Source organism: Notamacropus eugenii, chromosome 1 (genome assembly GCF_028372415.1).
Source record: "Notamacropus eugenii isolate mMacEug1 chromosome 1, mMacEug1.pri_v2, whole genome shotgun sequence".
Classification (NCBI taxonomy): Eukaryota; Metazoa; Chordata; class Mammalia; order Diprotodontia; family Macropodidae; genus Notamacropus; species Notamacropus eugenii.
The window spans coordinates 129,847,249-129,856,083 of NC_092872.1; positions in this window are offsets into that span (position 1 = coordinate 129,847,249).

An 8,835-nucleotide genomic window follows, 5' to 3' on the forward strand; every position below is an offset into this window, starting at 1 on the left:
ATTTCTCATTTTTTAGAGGAGAAAATTGAAGCATAGAAAAAATCAGACAACTTGACCAAAGTCACACAGAAAGTTAGTAAGCATGAGTCAGGATTCTAGCCTAGGACCTTTGACTCCAAATCTGAAACCATTAGACTCTGTGTTCAGAGTTCTTTCTCCTTCCCCAATACCCTGAATCTCTCCTTCCTAGCCTCTCTTCTTAGAGAGCTAAAGAGTTCCATGTGACTTCCAGGTGTCACCCAGTGTACCATCTTTAATGCCCCCTCCAGGTCTTAAACTCTGTGTACTATGGTGGATCTGAGATTTGACAATCGTGTAATGGAGGAAGTTGCCCATGGAAAGGAAGCTAATCATTCATTGTTACCCCCCCCCACTTCATCTTTCCCAGAATTCCTTTGGAAATGTCCAATGTTTCCCATCAAGGTGTGATGGGACCCTCTGAGCACTCCTCAAACCATCTCCTCTCTTCCACTCCCCCTGCCCCAATCAGATCTGTAAGCGAACATCACTCCAAGACTAATTACCGTCTCTTGTCTGTCAGGTGCCTGCCTGTCATTGCCAGCCCCGGTGCCTTCGCTAACGACATGTCACCACAGTTTTACAGCGCGTAGCTCGGAACAATTTTACACCTCATTTGATTTATTTTCCCTGATTTGAGCCTTTCTCTCTCAGCGCCTGCCAGGCCCATAAAGAAGATGGGTCTGAGAGTGCTGGGAAAGAAGGGGCATCTGTTCATCAGACAGATGTAAGAGGAAAGAAGGAGGAACCAATTACTTCTTCCCCTCTCATTCCTGACCTGGTCTTCCCCACCCCCACCCCAAGCTCAGATGCCACCACACTTCCTGTAAACATCTACTTCATGGAGGGAGGACAGCAATCAAAAGTTCTTTCCTGAAAAATAAAGAGCTTAAATCCGGCTTCATTCTTGAGTAAAATAGCTAATCAGAAAAGGCTGGTGTCAGAAGGAATCTTGGAAGTCAAGTCTTTAGTTTATAAATGAGAAGCCACAGTAAATTTCTTTTCCTTCCTTTTTTTTAAAAAAAGGATTTTACTTTCCTTCACTAGTATCTGAGGTCAAATTTGAAGTCATGCCCTCTAGACTGTAAGGCCAGTGCTCTAGCCACTGTGCCACTGAGCTGTCTCTCCAACTTAGCAACTTATGAACAGCTTAAAGGCTATTTATAGTTAATGAACCAGCTAGCCTGGGAGATGAGGAGAATGCAAACCTGAAGCTCTTGTGTTCTTTTCCCCCACTGCATCACTCAGCTGTACCCACAGTAAACTTTTAATAAATACTTGAGATTCTTCTCTCCAAGACCAACCACCCTCAAGTTCTTAAGATATATTATACCCCCTCCCCACAATCATCCTCTCTCTCACTTTAGATCTCTCCCTATCAATTGCTTTTTCTGTAGTGGGTAACATGCCCAAGTCTCTCCCACTTAAACAAAAGAAAAACCTTGATTAGACTCCAGCATTTCCTCAAGCTATTATCCTACACATCTCCTCCCTTTCTCAGCCAAACTTCAAGAAAAAAAAGTTGTTTACGCTGACAGCTTCTATTTCTCCTCTCACTCACTCCTCCACCCTTGACAACCCAGCTTCTGATCTTATCACTCAAATGAAATTTTCTCCCTCCAGTTATCAATGATTTCCATATTGCCAAGTCTAAAAAGTCTCCATCCTTGATCTCCCTGCATTTGTTACTGTTGTCCTCACTCCCTTCCCAGATACTCTTTCTTCTTTGGGTTGTCCTGATTTTTCTCTCTTGATTCTCTTCCTAGCTATCTGCCCACTGCTTTTTAACTTCCTTTATTGGATTTTTACCAACATAGGGTCATAACCACTAGGGTTCTGTCCCTGGCTGTGTTTTCCCAGCCCTCTCACTTGGTGGTCTTATCTGTTCCCTTGGGTTCAATTCTCCATTCAGATGGTCTCAATATATATATCCTATGAAAACATCTCAAATTCAATATGTATAAAATGGAATTCATCTTTCACATAGCTTAAGCATAGATCTGACCATATCACTCCCCTACTCAATAAACTCCAGGGATTTCCTATTGTCTTTAGGATAAATAGAAATTCCTCTACATAGTTGTTTTTTTTTTTTACAGTATTTAATTTTTTTCAATTACATGTAAAAATAATTTTTAACATTATTTTTTAGAAATTTTGAGTTCTGAGGTGGAGTCAAGATGGCAGAGTAGAAGGAAAACCTGTAGGAACTCTCCCCCCCCCCCCCCCACAGCCCATAAAATACTGGTAAAAAATGACTCTAAACAAATTCTAGAGCAGCAGAAGTCAAAAAACGACAGAGTGAAAGAGATTTCCATTCCAAGGCAGCCTGGAAGACTGATAGGAAAGGTCTATTGCACTGGGCTCAGAATGGAGCACAGCCCAGCCTTGGATACATGGCACAGCAAGGATATGACCAGAGCAGGCTTTAGGGCACCACCAACAGCAGCTGCAGTTCCCAGATCCCACAACCCACAAATGCCAGAGACAACTTCAAAGGTCAGTGAGAAAGCTCTTTCACCTGGATGAGAAGGGATCAGGGTCCTCCCCTAGCCCTGGCCCCAGGCAGCAGCAGCAGCAGCAGCAGCAGCAGCCATTTTTGGAGCCCTCAGCTGAAAGACCCTGGGGGAATTGAGCTGCTGATCTGGATCTCAGCCCTGAGCGGTGGTCGTGGGGTGAGGACTCACACTGGCTGGTGGAGCTGGTGGAGGCTCTGGAGAGGGAATTCTACTTGCAGATCTTAGGCAGAAAAGCTTGCGGTAACTCCCAGACAAGAAGGTAGACCTCTCCCTTGATTGTGCCACTTTGGAGGAATTGAGAATATGCAGGTGCCCAGAGTATTCCCTCCTCTTGACAAAGGACTCAAAAGTCAAGTAACTGGTTGGGAAAATGCCCCAAAAATGGGGAAAAAAATAAGACTATAGAAGGTTAACAGGTATTTTCTTCATTCCTTTCAGACGAGGAAGAACAATTCATACCATCAGAGGAAGAATAAAAGTTAAGGCTTCTGCATCCAAAACCTCCAGAATAAATATACAATGGTCTCAGGCCATGAAAGACTTCCAAAAGGATTTTGAAAATCAAGGAACAGAGGTAGAGGAAAAATTGGGAAGAGAAATGAGAGTGATGCAAGAAAATCATGAAAAATGAGTCAATAGCTTGCTAAAGGAGACCCAAAAAAATGCTGAAGAAAATAACACCTTGAAAAATAGGCTAACTCAAATGGCAAAAGAAGCCCAAAAAACCAATGAGGCTAAAAATGCTCTAAAAAGCAGAATTAGCCAAATGGAAAAGGAGGTTCAAAAGCTCAGTGAAGAAAATAGTTCTTTAAAAATTAAAATGGAGCAGATGGAAGCTAATGACTCTGTGAGAAACCAAGAAATTACAAAACAAAACCAAAAGAGTGAAAAAACATAAGATAACGTGAAATATCTCATTGGAAAAACAACTGACCTGGAAAATAGATCCAGGAGAGACAATTTAAAAATTGTAGGACTACCTGAAAACCATGATCAAAAAAGGGCTAGACATCATCTTTCATGAAATTATCAAGGACATTGCCCTGATATTCTAGAACCAGAGGGTAAAATAAATATTGAAAGAATCCACCAATTACCTCCTGAAAGAGATCCAAAAAGAAAATCTCCTAGGAATATTTTAGTCAAATTCCAGAGCTCCCAGGTCAAGGAGAAAATATTGCAAGCAACTAGAAAGAAACAATTTGAGTATGGTGGAAATATAATCAGGATAACACAAGATCTAGCAGCTTCTACATTAAAGGATCAAAGGGCTTGGAATATGATATTCCGGAAGTCAAAGAAATTAGGATTAAAACTAAGAATCACCTACCCAGGAAAACCGAGTATAATACTTCAGGGGGAAAAATGGTCATTCAATGAAATAGAGGACTTTCAAGCATTATTGATGAAAAGACCAGAGCTGAAAAGAAAATTTGACTTTCAAACACAAGAATCAAGAGAAGCATGGAAAGGTAAACAGCAAAGAGAAGTCATAAGGGACTTACTAAAGTTGAACTGTTTACATTCCTACAGGGAAAGATAATATTTGTAACTCTTGAAACTTTTCTCAGTATTTGGGTAGTTGGAGGGATTACACACAGTGTACACACACACACACACACACACACACACACACACACACATATACATAGAGGGCACAGAGTGAGTTGAATAGGAAGGGATGATATCTAAAAAAATAAGATTAATGAGTGAAAGAGGAATATATTGGAAGGAGAAAGGGAGAAAGGGAATGGGGCAAATTATCTCTCATAAAAGAGGCAAGAAAAAGCTTTTTCAATGGAGGGGAAAAGGGGGAAGGTGAGAGGGAAAAAGTGAAGCTTATTCTCATCACATTTGGCTTAAGGAGGGAATAACATGCACACTCAATTTGGTATGAAAATCTATCTTACACTACAGGAAAGCAGGGGAGAAGGGAATAAGTGGGGTAGAGGGATGACAGAAGGGCATATGGGAAGAGGGAGTAATTAGGAGTAAACTCTTTAGAGAAGGGATAAAGTCTAAAGAGAGAATAGAATAAATAGGGGGCAGGATAGGATAGAGGGAAATACAGTCTTTCACAACATTACTATTATGGAAGTCTTTAGCAAAACTATACATACATAGCCTATATGGAATTGCTTGTCTTCTCAGTGGAGATGGGTGGGGAGGAAGGAAGGGAGAGAAGTTGAAACTCAAAGTTTAAGAAATGAATGCTGAGAATTGATTCTGCGTACAATTGGTAAATAAGAAATACAGGTAATGGGGTATAGAAATCTATCATCCTACAAGAAAAGAGAGAAGATGGGGATAAGGGAAGGGAGGGGTGTGACAGAAGGAAGGGCATATTGGGGGAAGGTCAGAATTCATGGTGTTTTAGGGTGGGGGAGGTGAGAGATGAGGAGAAAATTTGGAACTCAAGATCTTGTGAAAATGAATGTTGAAAACTAAAAACAAATAAATTTTAAAAAATTTTGAGTTCCAAATTTTCTCCCTCCCTCCTCCATGAGAAGGTAAGCAATTTGATATAGATTATATATGTGCAACATGTTAGTCATGTTGTAAAGGAAGAAACAGACCAAAAGAAAAAAATAAAGTAAAAATAGTATGCTTTGATCTGCATTCAGATTGCAACAGTTCTTTTTCTAGATGTGGATAGTATTTTCCATTATGAGTCCTTTGGAATTGTCTTGGATCATTGTATTGCTGAGAAGAGCTGAGTTATTCATAATTGATCATCACACTATATTGCTGTTACTGTGTACAGTGTTTTCCTGGTTCTGTTTACTTCACTTTGCATCAGTTCATGCAAGTCTTTCCAGGTTTTTTCTGAAATCCATTTGCTTGTTATTTCTTATAGAACAAGAAATAGTCTTCCATTACAATTATATGCCACACCTCTCTTTAGCACTTAAAGCCCCTTCCAACACCTGTCTAGACTTGTAGTACATTACTCCCCTTCTTGTACCACACAATCCATCCAAATTGACTTTCTTCTTCACTTATGGCATTTGATCTCCCCAAGTCATACCTTTGCATTCCCTGACTGTCTCCCATTCCTAGAACACACTCCCTCCTCATCTCTTCATAGAATCCATTCTCTTCCTTCAAAATGCAGCACAAGCACAATTTCTACAATTGACTTCTCCTGATTCCCTCCTCCATCTGTTAGTGACCTCTCTTCCTACCTACCTTTTATTTTAAAGCTTTTATATTTATTCTCTTCAAGGTTACTCTGAAGACACTTACATATATGTACCATTTGTCTTCCCATTAGAATGTAAGATCCTCAAAGGTAGGAATTGCTTTATTCTTTATTTCAACCCCTATGATTATTGATATAATATATACTGCTTATTGATTGTTAGTTGATTGATTACTTTCCCATTCATTATTTGAGTTTTACAACACACTCCAGTGAGTTAGATAGTAAAGGAATTATTTAACCATATTTTATGGATCAGGAAATTGAGGCTTTCAAGTTCACCACTGGTGGAGCAGGGACTGCCAGCTCTTTTGATTCTGGGCACAGTGCTCCTTCTCCTATGTTATGACTCCTCTTAATGTATAATAGATAGACATAATTTTTTAAATGGATATTCATAATTTATTTTGGTCTATACTTCTTCTTTGCTTTATCCTTCCCTGGTTTGGGTATAAAACTGTAATTATTTCATAAAAGGAATTTGAGAGAGTGTTTTCTGTAGTAAGTTTATGTAGTAAGGGTATTAATTTTTATGTCATCTACCAAAAGGGGAGATTGTACTAAATTGCCCCTAAGCCAGGGATTCTAATTTTTTTGCACCTATTTAATGCACCCCTTTAGCAGTTTGGTGAAATCTATGAATCCTTTTCACAATGTTTTTAAATAAAGAAAGGAAATGATAAATTTCATTTAGAGGTTAGTGAAAATAAAGATTTTTCTTTTCAATCCAAGTTCACAGACCTCCTGAAATCTATCTATGGACTCCACCTCTGCTTTAAAATGTCTTCCAACTCTAAATCTTTTGGTTCTAAGAGAGTAAACCTCTTAACAATAGAGGTTATGTCATTTTTCTCCTTTGTCTTCCCAGTGTCCAACACAGTGCAACACACTGTGTACTTAATAAATATTTATTGAATTAAATTGGATTAAAATGGAATAGTGGAACCAAGCCATAGAATGTTCTTCCCTGGGGACCTCTAAAAGAAAGATTGAATTGGGGACTATCCTATCTGGAGTCAGGGATAATCTCAGTGACCCTTCCCAAGTCTCCTTTCAAGGAAATCTACAACTCCATCCCTGAAAAAGGTCAGGACCCATGAGCCTTTCTGCTCCAGGCCAGCTTGAGAGGTCTTGCCTCAGGTTAGGACAGTGCAGCCTATCCTTCTCCTCCATTTCACACTGCCTACAAACTTCAAGCTATTTAGCCTGTTGGAGCAGAGGAGAGAATTATTCCAAGGACATGAGAAGTGCACAGGAACTAGGGGAGGAACTAACAGTGACAGCCTCAGTACCAGGCATTACACTGATCATTTTCAGAATATCCAGTGGGAAACTTGGCGCTTGGGGGAAATGGGCCTCTGACATGCTGCCCTCAGTCTGCATGTATTGGCTGCTGTTCTCAAAAGCATTTGATTTCTCTCCTGCAGATGGAAAATATTTTTCAGCACAGCCCCAGTATTTGACTGGTGAAACAATAATATTCCTTCTCTGGATGTCAAACATTCAGATAAATAGAAGCTCTCTCTCTCTCTCTCTCTCTCTCTCTCTCTCTCTCTCTCTCTCTCTCCCTCTCTCTCTCTCTATCTCTATCTCTCTCTCTTTCTCTGTCTCTCTCTCTTTCTCTGTCTTTCTCTCACACACCATTTCTCTCTTCTCTTCTCTTCTCCTTGCTCTCCCTTTCTTCCTCTCTCTCCCCTCCCTCCCTTTTTCTCTCTGTCTCTGTCTGTCTGTTTCTCTCTCATTCTTTTTCCACCACCTCTCCACCCCCTCACCCCTCTCTTTCTCTCTTTTCCCCTTAGGATTACAAAGGATGCTCTGACATTGATTTCTGGAATACATTCGTCCTGTGAGGGCGAGGGCTGAAATTTGCCAGCAGGAGTGCTTATTTTAAAAAAAAGTGTGGCCTACTTAAAGTTTACTCAAAATGTTCCTCTCACTCAGGGGATAGAAAATGTTCTAGCAGGATCCAGCTGTCTCAGTCCTGGAGGGTGGGAGGGGGGGGCTTATGGTGACATAGAGTCCCTGCCAATTCATCTGGACTGGAAGAGGCCTCTCTGGGATTCACCAATCCCACCACACACTGAGCACATTCAAGTTGGGTCAAGTCAACAAATATTTATTGGAGATGTAGTGGGAGTCCAACCTTTGCTTGGCCCAAAGTGGGGAGGGACGGACTTCAAGAAAAGGAGAACCTTGGAATGTAAGGCTGGGGGGATCCTCAGATATCCGTGAGCTCAATCTTGTCATTTGACAGATGAAGAAACTCAGGTCCAGAGAGGGAAAACTAATCAACAAGCATTTCTTATATATAAACCAGACATTGGACTGGGCATAGGGAGATCCAAAGACAAAACTAAATAGTCCCTGTCCTCAGAGAATATATGAGGGGTGATAATATGTACATAGTTAAGTGTGCACAAAATATACTTGGGAAAGGAGAGAAGGCAGTTACTTAAAATCCCATAATGACTTTATAGCAGAGCCAGGACTAGATAAGAACCAAAGTCTAACTGTCAGTCCTGAGTTTGAAGACATGGCAGTCTGTGACTTTAAAGAACCCACACTCTAGTTAGATGTGAAAAGGTTAGTGCACGTTAAATAATTAGAAAACAACAGAAACTGTTTCAGGATAGAGAAGTAAAGGATGTGATGGAGATGTGCATCAGAAATTTAGAGAAGAGGGTGTGGTGAAGCAGAAATATCCCAGAATTTGGAGTCACACGACATGAGTTTGAAGCCCAACCCAGCTCTGCCCTTATTTAATCTGTGCAACCTTAGGCAAACCACTTTAACCTACCAAGTCTCCACTAAATTAACTCTAAGATCTAGGGGTGAGCTGGTAAATGTTCAACAACTGACTTTACAGGTTTAAAAAAATGTGTCTACAACACACTCTTCACTTTGTTATGCATTATTAACATTTTCTCCATTACCTTCTGAAATCTAGATAAACCACAAAGCAAACCCCAATTTGCAGCATTTGCCCATCTACAAGGTATAAATGTTAAACTGGTTCTCCTGGCCCCATTTTAGCTGACTCTAGCACAAAGATCCCTCCCAGCTTTGTATGTGATCCTATGAACACAGGTTGTGTGA